This window comes from Drosophila miranda, chromosome XL (assembly GCF_003369915.1).
Source record: "Drosophila miranda strain MSH22 chromosome XL, D.miranda_PacBio2.1, whole genome shotgun sequence".
Taxonomy (NCBI): Eukaryota; Metazoa; Arthropoda; class Insecta; order Diptera; family Drosophilidae; genus Drosophila; species Drosophila miranda.
The window spans coordinates 17,403,323-17,414,674 of NC_046673.1; the positions used below are offsets into that span (position 1 = coordinate 17,403,323).

The window sequence follows — 11,352 nt, forward strand, 5'->3', positions numbered from 1 at the left end:
AGTAAAATCTTGTAGAATTATTATTAAAGTTGATCAAAAGAACCTCTCAATGTTCTTTCTTTCTTTATTGAAAAATTCCTATAAAGTATGGCTTTCTCTTGTGCAGACTCTCATGATCGGGAATTCGGAAAATATTCCATGGCTGATTCACAGTCGATGGATATGTAGATGAGATGTGTGATGATGGCATGAGACCACAATTGGTTTTAGGCCTGGCTGATTAGATCACGTCCTCATATTTACGATGAGCTGCCTTGGCACAACTTCATAATTTTCACTGGGCATTTGGAGCGCCTATATGCAAATCAATTAATTGCTTGTAAAGAAAATTTTATGACCTTTCACAGGATTTTTCAATCGAATCGGCAGAATGGGTATTTCTGAAGGTAATTTGAGCCAAAGTAGAAGTTTATTATTTTTTTTTTTTTGTAATTTTATGTATTCTGCTTGGTATTGGTCCTATTTTTAGACTTTAGTCTTTCAGTGGTACTAATTCGCTAAAAAATAAGCTCTTAATCAGTTGTATCTTTTGGATTCAGCCTCGAAACAACAGTTTTCTGGGTTAAGATGGAAGTACAGAGCTTCTTAAGAGCTGTATTTGGATATCAGATTATCTGATTCCAGAGATTTTACCTCTTATATTTGAAGTTTTTCGAATTGCCTTGAATTACATTTAAGCACTTCCCGCCCAATTGAAATGCCCTTGAAATTTCATAAAAAATTCCTGGAATGTTGAGTACACCGCCTCTTGGCTCAATGTTGCCGGCAACATGTTGCCCGGCAGCTGGCTCGGCTGCAAATGGAATGGCAACTTGAGACGCGGCAAACATCAACTTGAAGAAGGAACATCAAGAAACACGAAAACGTTCAACGAACTTCAGGCCAGAGACCAAAGGCCCGGTCCCACACCGCTGCCCGGGGGCGATACCCTGAGTGGGTGCACCGAGGGTTCCCCACTGCGTATACGCAATGGCCAGGCCAGGACACATCATCAGCTGTTGCCGGTTTGTGCAGCACCCAGGACACACTCTCATTTTGATTTACGTCCAGAAGGAGAAGCCGAAGAACCGAGACGAAGGCGAAACGGCAGCGGCTGCGGAAGGTTCAATGCACTCCCGGACACCAGGCCCAGACCCAGGCCCAGACCCAGGCCCAGAACCAGGACCAGGGCCCGATGACGTTTTGGGCCAGGGGATAATCCAACAGACAACAGACTCTTGCCTGTGTGTGTGTTTGTGTGTGTGTGTGCGTGTGTGTGTTTGTGTGTGCTTTGTCGACACGCACACGTGCCCGTGTCCCGTTCTGGCCATGTCCTGTGAGAGGGATTGGCTTTTTGGGCTTCGCTTTCGTCGGCAGTTTCGGCGGCGTCTTCGTAGGGCTTCGGACTTTTCGGCTCGCTGGCGTTTCTTTTTTTTTATTTTGTTTCATTTTATTTTCGGGTGTCAATGTCCTGCGTGCTGTCTGTGTGTGTGTGTGTGTGGGCTAGCCATGTGTCCTGCCACAGCAAAAGTTTTCAATTCGCGTTGCGTTTTGCGTTACGCTCGTCACATTTTATTAGCCCGTTTTCAGGCTGCAGGACATTGAACGTCTGTCTCTCCCTGCAAGAGTCCTTTGTGTCGCAATAAATAACACACACAAACACACACACACACACACACACACACCCAAGAACACTCGCAGATGCATGTGTGCGTGTGAGGCCTTCCCTGCTTATTTTTGTTTTCTTCTTCAGAATTTTATATACGTTCTTTCTGGTTTTTTTTTTTGGGTTTTAGATATGAGGTGCATTGAACTGCAGGGCCGCCTCTTGATGGTGGGGGGGGTGGGGGGGGGGGGGCGCTGCTTTGTATACCCTTGCCAAAGCCTTCGAGCGGGGATCGGTAGAATCGATGGATCGATGGCTACTTAAGAATCATTCCTTTTTTGGGGAACAGTAACATTTCCATCTCTCGATGACTCCTGGTCCCTCCATATGGCGATAGAGTATCCCTTGTTCGGGGTAGCCTTTATTCGCATAGGTTTTTGTGTTTGTAACAATTGTCGTGGTCAAACAATGGACAGTGTGTATCCGTATGCACCGTTATCCCTGGAAACCCCCTGGAACACAAGAAACCTTTGGATTAGGGCCTTGACAATTGCGAGGGCGATGATGGTAGCACCGATGATGGTAAGGGCGATGGCCCTGACAGGAGAACAGGGGGGAGGTGGAGGAGGAGGAGGGAGAGCGGCATGAGGCAGGGTGACGGTGTGCCTCCAGCTGCCTTACCCTCTAACGGGAACACTTAACCCTAAGCATATTTTCGGCATTTCTTTTTGTGTGTTGCATTTTTTTCTTTTTGCATTTTTTTTTGGGAGGGCGCTAATGATGATGAAGCGGCCAGAATGAGACGGGGACACCGATAGAGAAACAGAAGGCCAGCGGGGAGGGGGTGAGGTGTGCTGTGGTGTGGTGGTGGGGGGGTAGGGGAGGGGAGGGGAGAACAACTGCTGCCACAGTGTGTCTCCTTGATGCGTCCTTCAGGAGCTCTCTGGCGCATGACTTTTGCCGTCTTTGCAACTTTTTCCCCAACTTCTGTTGAAAGTCACAAAAAAAAAAATACTCGTGCCACAACAGCAACAACAAAAGCAGCAACAGAGAAACTGCGTTATTTTCTTCGCTTTTTTTCGGATGAGTAGAAGAAGGCACCAGCCAGGACTTTGTCTATGCTGCAAAAGAATGCCTTTGGGGCATTTAGATAAAAAATACATGAAGGAGCCGGAGAGCCAAATCCAAAAGGATACTAAAAAGAATGAGACAGACCTCGTAGGGAAGAGGCAGGGAAAGCGGGGCCCAGGACACAGGGAGGCCTGCATATTGCACTTGAGAGAGCTCCACAAAAATCAACCAAAATAACAACGAAAAAAATCACAAGACGCACATAAAATAAAACGAAAAAGCTGGAAAAAAAGACAACAAAAAAATACGAAAAGTGTAATAGAATTTACTTGACAGGGTGGTCTGACAGGGGGCGAGGAGGGGCAGTGAGGCGCTTGGGGACCCCAGCAGTGGAATTTCCATATATATATTTTGTAGCTTGTTTTTTGTTTTATAATAAAAAGAAACAGCAGCAGATCCAAAGGTGGGAAATGCGAAGAACTGTCAGGGCTTATATAGGATGTCGAATGGATCTGTAGGTCGTTCTTAAGAGGTATTAGAGGGTTGAAGAGCCATGAGTTCCAATCGATGAAAAAGAAAACTAATCAGGGCCAAGATAGTCAACACTTTCTTCACTCCTTCAAGTACTCCTAAAAGTATGGTTATACATAATATTAATCCATTCATTTAGGGGCATCCCAAATTCGCGCCTTAAATTCCTTTGATATTTTTGTTGTTTCTTTCTTTACATTTAATGCCAATTCCACATCGTACACTCCTATTCCTTAAGCATTCTCTCTGTTCTTACTTCTTTCACTCCTTCTACTCCCTTTGGATACCAGTTTCAGGACGAACTTTGGAGGTTTAATGCCCAACACTCATATGAGATGTCCCTCAACGCAAACAGAGCCCCAACAATGTCGCCGTCGTCGAGGCTAATCTACAGCAATTTTTACGCTTTTCACAAGAAATCCTGCCCTCAACCAAAAAAAAAAAAAAATAAAGATGGAAATCAAGTGAGGGAATGGAGGAGGAACCACGTTTCAAAAGAAAGAAAACTTTGGACTTTGAATGGTCGGGAATTTTCCTTTTCATCAGCTTAAAAGCCTGGCACCAGCGCCAAGGGTACAGCGACAGAGCCGAGAAAGAAAAGCTGTGTGCGATGGGGGTAGGGAGGCGGAGGAGAGCCAATGATGAAAGATACATTTGTAGCGCATAGATATGCGTTACTTTTATTATACCCCGCAATCCGTAGAGGCTTCAAGGGTATGTTGTATTCGAGCTAACGATTCGAATACGATCTATAACAGAAATATTCAAGGAATTAATCAATGAGTAAATGCATGCGTGGTTTTTGATCTAAGGTTTCGATAATCTCCAGATCTAGGAGGCCTGAGATTGTAGTCTTCCTACAATATTCTTAAATTATGGACCATTTTTTAGATCAAAGGAATCTATCATGATTCTCGAAGATTTTTTTTATCGCCTCAACAACAGTAGAAGATGCCACAAAGGCATAATTTTTGTGTCTAATAGTCTAGCGATTAAAATGATATTTGAAACTATGGCAGGTAATGATTCTGCGTAATTTCAAACCAAATATTAAAGCAATATCCTAAAAACTGTAGAGGCTATGAACACTTAAACGATTGTAGGGGACAGCAAAAATGTAAGAGAAGGCAGGCCCATGTTCATTTCATAGATAGACAGACCTATAGACATGCCAAAATTGCCTTTTAATAATCTGTGTACTCGAGAAGATTCTTTCCTTCCCTAGCTGATAACAGGGGTATCTCAGAGTCCGAATGTCGGGCTGAAGTACTGTTTGTACTTACTGGGTGTTTTTATTCTTTGTCCACAAAAATGTGAATCTCAAAGATACCGTCAGAGAGCTTATCCCACCTTTCGTCCTTTCCTCTCGTCCCTTGTAGCCCATATTTATGCCATTTTTTTCCGCATTGTCAATGCTAGTGGGAGTCGTCGTCGCCGTCGCCTCATAATCCGTTATTAATTGCTCAACGACATGTTACCAAGGACTGGGAGGGGCTGGAGGAGGGTATCCCCACAGATGGTGATAGAGGATTCGGGGGCTAGGGATATGTAGCTATATTTGTATCTTTTGTCTGCACAACTCCGTTCAGACAGACTGAAGAAAAACTTTTGCCATTGCCTCTCCACACAAGTGTGTGTGGGCTTATGTATCTGTATATCTATGTGCAGCTGTATCTGCATCTGTATTTGTATCTGTGGCCAGTATTCCGTAGCCATATCGGTTACTACTTCTCTCTCTTGCTGCGGCCTGCCCTACACTTGTTCTGTAATTTATTTACTCAAAACACGCAAAATTATTTTATGCAAATGATTTCTCAACATTTTGCACTTCCCTTCCAAGTTGAGTCAGCCACCGCCATCTATCCATCCATCCATCCATCCCTCCTGCCCCTACCCATCCTTGTGGGACTCCATTCTGCCTCCGCCCCTCTGACAGTTTTGTAGTCTGCCCCCCACATTCGGGGGCGTGGCCAGGGCAAACGTTTAACTTGTGACTTATAGAGTGTGTGGTAGTACAGAAATAGGGCAACAAAACTTTTACCGCATGAGGAACTTGGTTAGTTGATTTTGCTTATTAAATGTAAATACATTTTATTTTATGGCCAAGTTTGGGACACTCTACTGTTAAAAGGCTTAAGCATCACGGATTAGGAAAAGTTGTATTCCATAAATAGCCAGAAACTGTTTCATAATGGATTCAGTATCGTTCTTTAAAGGGTTACACTCATGAAATGCTTTTGAAAATGCTTTCAGTCCCCTTCGTTCCGTTGTTCTGAGAACCTTGGGACACAGTCAGATATTTTAACACTCTAAAAATTCAAATAAAATAGGTCACTAAATGGAAACTAATTAGAACATAGCTAGCGGTCGTGGTACATCTCTTTATCTCTATGTTTTTCCCATCCCTCATCCCTCGAGCGATCTTAACCCTAGATAAACCCAACCCAGAGATGCATATGTATCTTGAATTTCTTGTCGGAAATAAGCTTGCCAAATTACTCATCGAATGTCGTACTTCTGAACACTTGTATCTATGCTAGGGTTACTTCTCAGGGTGATCTCCGGAGGGGTGTCTGCAGTTTTGGCCCACATTTGTCGAGCAGATACGAGTTCGAGTATTGCTGAAATAATAACAGCAAACTCCGCTCGAATTGAGACAATTTCCAGGTATCCGAAGACTGGAGCAGTCTTTGGAGTTGGATTGCAAATATGAAATCGGACAAAAATAATGGGAGTGTCGAACAGAAGAAGTGATTTCGACACATAATATTAACTGTTTTTAGTGGGGGGCAAAAGTGAAAATTTGGCGAACAAAGCGATGGAGGAAGAAGGTCAAAAACTCTTTTGGGTTTCGTGTGAAGTCCGAATGGTGTGTATCCGCGTATCTATCAGATACATGCGTCACGGCTGTTTGCGAATATTTTTTTTTGCTTGCTGCTCACATAATTTTACATTCGATTTCCTCAATTAGTTCGGACTTGGGTCTGGGCTTTGGCTTTGGGTTTGGGCCTGTGGAGCAGCTGTGCAAATTCTATTTTTTTTGTTTTTTTTTCGTATCTGTGAGATGAGCAGCAGCGCAAAAGTCGATTAATCAACGCAGGCTTTGAGCCGAATTTGGGTCAAAGTCTTTCATTTGTGCGGTCGTTTATCTCTCGGCAGAAACAACCGCCAGAAAGCCCCGAAATCAAACCGAAAGATACGCGTATCTAACATTTGCCCATTTCTTGTCTTCTCTTTTTTTTTCGCGAATTTTTTTCGTCGGCTTCATGCGTTGCTCTGATTTCTGTCGTTGATTTGCGCAAGTTGTCGTCGTCTCTCGCTCGTCGCCTGTCTATCACGCGCTTGGCATCTCTGGAACACTTCTTCGTCTGCCATCTTAAGAGTCCCGGGGTCAATGATCCAATGCTGAGTCCATTTCTGGGTCCCTCTCTGGCGGACTGTTCAGACTGTGCCCCAGCGGGTGGCACGGGCTTTAAAAGCCTTTAAAATTCAATCAATATGGGGTTAATTACAATTCGAGTTTGTTTCCCTCGTCTATGATTTTTTTCTTGGGTCACTAAAGTCAGTGAGAAATAATGGGGAAAAAAAATATTTAAAGACAAAGAAGATACAAAATATGGGGTCATTCTACGCAGTCGGTAGGATTCGAACCTACGCTCCCAGAGGGAATCTGATTTCTAGTCAGACGCCTTAACCGCTCGGCCACGACTGCTTCGGTGACACCTGCCTGCCCAATCGCCGTGAAACGGCAATCGACGAGGGTCTTCTATACGATTATCTCAGGGCTACAATTTATACTTTTGGCCTAGACCACTTTTTGCCTTATTAGGGCCCAATCGTCATTTGCATTAGAAAGTTTGGTATTTTCTGCGATAAACTGACATCCTGAGATTGATAAGATTTTCCATGATCACCTCACACCTCACGTTGGCCGCCACTCAATCTAAAAATCGCCCTAAAAGTGGCTCGAGTTTCCACACGATCCAAAAATACCATCGAGCTGCTTCTGTATACAGAAAACATCTACACAGATGACGATTCATGGATATATGTATAAACATTAGGCCGAAAAAACAGCAATAGACGGTGTGGCCAGAATCCCATTGAGTGGCAGAAGTACGCCGAACACAGGTTCAAATGACTTGAAATGATTATTCGTCTTCCTCGTCTTCCAATAAGACAACCAAGTTCGTTTTTTGTTTTAATTGTTCAGCCAGAAATATATATAGAGTCTGAAGTACTATTATCTATAAAAAGATTACTATAATATGAACGGTATTTCGGCATAACTTATCATACTACTTACTATTTCCAATCTTTCTGTGTGCATAATATACCGACTACAGATAAGTTCAAGTGGCAGAGGGAATATTATAGGTTGGATAGAGGTACCAATACCAGCTTCTCGAATTCAATAGTATCTGCAATAAGTGAAGATAATGATATTATCCAACCTCCACTTCCAAAGAGCAACATAAACCATTTGTTTCCTTTATTTAGACTTTATATGCACATAAAATAGTTATAAAACACATGGAAACATTGGTTTTGCAAGAACATTTCTTTCCCTTATATTTTTATTTGTACTCCATTTTCTTTTTGTAGGCGTAGGTCGTGAGGGAGGGAGCGCCTGCCATTGCCTATGCGATTTCCGCCCCGAAACTATTTTTAAAAACCTTCTGCGGCTACGAAACGTCAATTGCTGGAAAATATCATGGGTTTCGGGCGAAAAAAAAAATTGATTATAGATAATAAGTTATGGGATCGAGTTCTTGATCTGGAGATCAGGGATCTGCGATTTGAAGTATGGCTGTAACTAAGATATGTATATGTATCTTGACAATGGGCTTAATTTTCTTTTACCAAAAGAGCGCCGGAAGACCGCAGAAAAACTGATTCCCGTCCATCAAAAAACTGACCCATGCCCATAAATATGATGTCCTCTCGTTAAATCACAATTTTATAAAGAAAGAAAAAAAGACAGTTCAAAAACTGTCCCAAAAAACAGCAAAAGCCTGCCAATGGCCAGGCAAAGGGCAAAGGGTTAGCGAGGTATAGGCGCAAGAGCCGATGGGACGGTGTGTCAGGCAGGAGGGGAGGGGAATGTGAGTGAAGTGTGGCAGCTTTAGACAGATCCCGCTGCATAGTTTTAGTTGCCTCTAATTTTACGGCAGAGTAAACGCAGACGATGGAGGAGACGACGGCAGACAAAACATTTGGCAGCTGCCAAGACGTCCTCAGAGCCGGTCTCGCGTCTCGCGACTCGTCCTCCATCCCGGCCGAAGGAGACCCTCGACTGGCAGCGGCTTGACAAGCAGCGATTAAGAAGATAAATGATTATTTTGAGCAATGCTAAAATAATAGACAGCGAAGGCTGCAGCACCAGAATCCTTCTTGGCTTAAATTTCTAATTAGATGCCAGCTAAATTTCTGGTGCCTGGGCGGTGTGTCTGTGCGCGTGGCTGTGTGTTGGCGTCTTACAGTTCATTTATTGATTATTTTCACCACTATACGGGCATATATATGCACACAAATATATAAGGATTGGTATATATCGAAGTACTTTGAACCCTGAACGAGAGCGACGCACTCAAGGCGACCGATGCGGCGACCCGAGGAGCCAAAAAACCGAGGCCGTAGACCTGAAACCGGCTGCCCTTTTTTTTTTTTTTATATGTATATTGTATATTTTGGGTGTATTTTCATTGTCAAGGCTAAGCGCAGAGTGACGCCCTCAGCACGCATTTGTGCGTGTGTGTATCTGACAGATACGAATATACAAAATACATTTATGGGAAGCAGCTTGAATTTGAGCCTTGGCAAAGTGTGAACACACTATCGCCAAAAAAAAGGTTTGAATGTGAGAATAACAGATGCATTATATGCTTTAGATGTAGAGGGTATTATTTGCTGGAAAAATACTCATATGAAAACAGCAGATCAGAACCATAGGGCTATCAAATACTATATAAATAGTAAGATGAGTAACGTCTATACATTTCTTTGGTACACGATTTTTTTAGGCTGGCTCCAGGCTCTCTCTTAAAATTTTGTATTATATTTTCTGAATGAATAAAATTCAAGTACTGCTTATCTATCTCCGAATCGATGTACTATATGATCGAAAGAGTATTCTTTTGGCGGACGTAAGAGTGCGTAGAGCGTTGAACTTGAAACAAAAGTTGATTCAACTTTTGGCGCGGGGGGCAGCAAGTGCGTGTACCTAGCAGATACACTGAACTCAACCCCCCACCAGATACCACCACTAGATACTCTGCCAGCCTAGTGAGCCACTCTCCGCTAACGGCGCTTTCTTTTATGATTTTTAATTAATTTTTATGTGCCAGCAGCAGCAGCAGCAGCAGTCGCGAAAAGAAACCGAAAATCTTGTTAGCCAAAAATTAAAATTTAAGCAAATTTGATAGATAGTTAGATGGATAGATAGGTTTATGGAGAGACAAGCATAGAGATGCTCCCTAGGGGGAGGGGATTCAGAGCAGAGCAGAGCAGAGGTCTCGCAAGTCAATGAACCAAAAAAGGTCAAACATTTTTGCAAAAACTTATTATACCCGATACTCAAAATGAGTATTGGGGTATATTAGATTTGTGGTAAAAGTGGATGTGTGTAACGTCCAGAAGGAATCGTTTCCGACCCCATAAAGTATATATATTCTTGATCAGCATCAATAGCCGAGTCGATTGGGCCCTGTCTGTCTGTCCGTCTGTCCGTCCGTCCGTCTGTCCGTCTGTCCGTCCCCTTCAGCGCCTAGTGCTCAAAGACTATAAGAGCTAGAGCAACGATGTTTTGGATCCAGACTTCTGTGATATGTCACTGCTACAAAAATATTTCAAAACTTCGCCCCGCTCACTTCCGCCCCCACAAAGGACGAAAATCTGTGGCGTCCACAATTTTAAAGATATGAGAGAACCAAAAACGTAGAATTGTAGAGAATGACCATATCTTTAAGACTGCGAAATCTGAATTGGATCGTATTATTATTATAGCCAGCATCAAGAAAACAATTTCATTTTTTCTCGCCCTGTCTCTCTCTAACACACACGTAGCATAGGCGGCTTTGCTTAGAGTAAAACATTAGCGCCTAGATCTCAGAGACTATAAAAGCTAGAGCAACCAAATTTGGTATCCACACTCCTAATATATCGGACCGAGACGAGTTTGTTTCAAAATTTCGCCACACCCCCTTCCGCCCCCGCAAAGGACGAAAATCTGGGGATATTCAAAAATCTCAGAGACTATTAAGGCTAGAGTAACCAAATTTGGTACCCGCACTCCTGTTAGATCTTACTATAAAACGTGTATCTCAAAATTTCCACAATATTGCACATTCGAGAAAACTAAAAACGCAGAATCATAGATAATGACCATATCTATCAGATTGCTGAATCTGGATCAGATCAGATCATTTTTATACCCAAAAGGAACAAATCAATTTGCATTGGATACGCAGCGCCCGACGTCACGCTCAGACTGATTTTCTGTCTCTCTCGCACGCACTCTTTGTCGTGTCGTTCAATATTAGCGGCGTCTGCCGGAGGAGAGCCATACTGACTTAGTATCGGGTATAACCGTAGAGTTGCGGTGTCCGCAGCAACTCACAACGTTCCCCCTCGTTTTGTGTGTGTGTGTGTTTTTTGTATCCTCTTTTGGTCTCTATTTTTCCGCACAGCATTTGCAGATCTAATGTTTCCCATACCGATACCGATACCTCCTTCAGTGATAAATAGTTTTGATCTGCTTTTGGACAACAACATTTCGACATTTATGTTTGGGATTACTCGAAATTTCCATATCAATTGGGGATCGGAATGACGGGTGACCCAACCCAAAAGTCTTCTTGTAATACCTACGCTTTCCATACGGTTTGGGTATTGCGAAAGTCTGCTCTGATCGGAATGATAATTATGTGTGAAAATTGACTGATTAAATAGTAAACAAAACGCTACAAAATGAACATTCATTTTAACCCACTTTATAACCACTTTATTTCATATTTGTTTAATTAAATGTGCAAACTATTTTTGTTTTTTTGTTTTGTCAGTTTTTGTTGAGGCAGCTTGCGGCGTTTCTATAAATATAAATCTCCACGCAGCAGTTAATAATAGTTCGTTAGCTTTCAAGCTCGTTGGACGGCATCTGAATACGA

General features: G+C 42.8%; 1 non-coding gene across 1 annotated transcript; it reads right to left on the reverse strand.

Annotated features, from left to right (window-relative positions):
* Positions 1 to 6,817: 6,817 nt before the first annotated feature.
* On the reverse strand, positions 6,818 to 6,899 carry Trnas-aga. Its single transcript has one exon. It is a non-coding gene; the product is annotated as a tRNA-Ser (tRNA).
* Between the last annotated feature and the right edge of the window lie 4,453 nt (positions 6,900 to 11,352).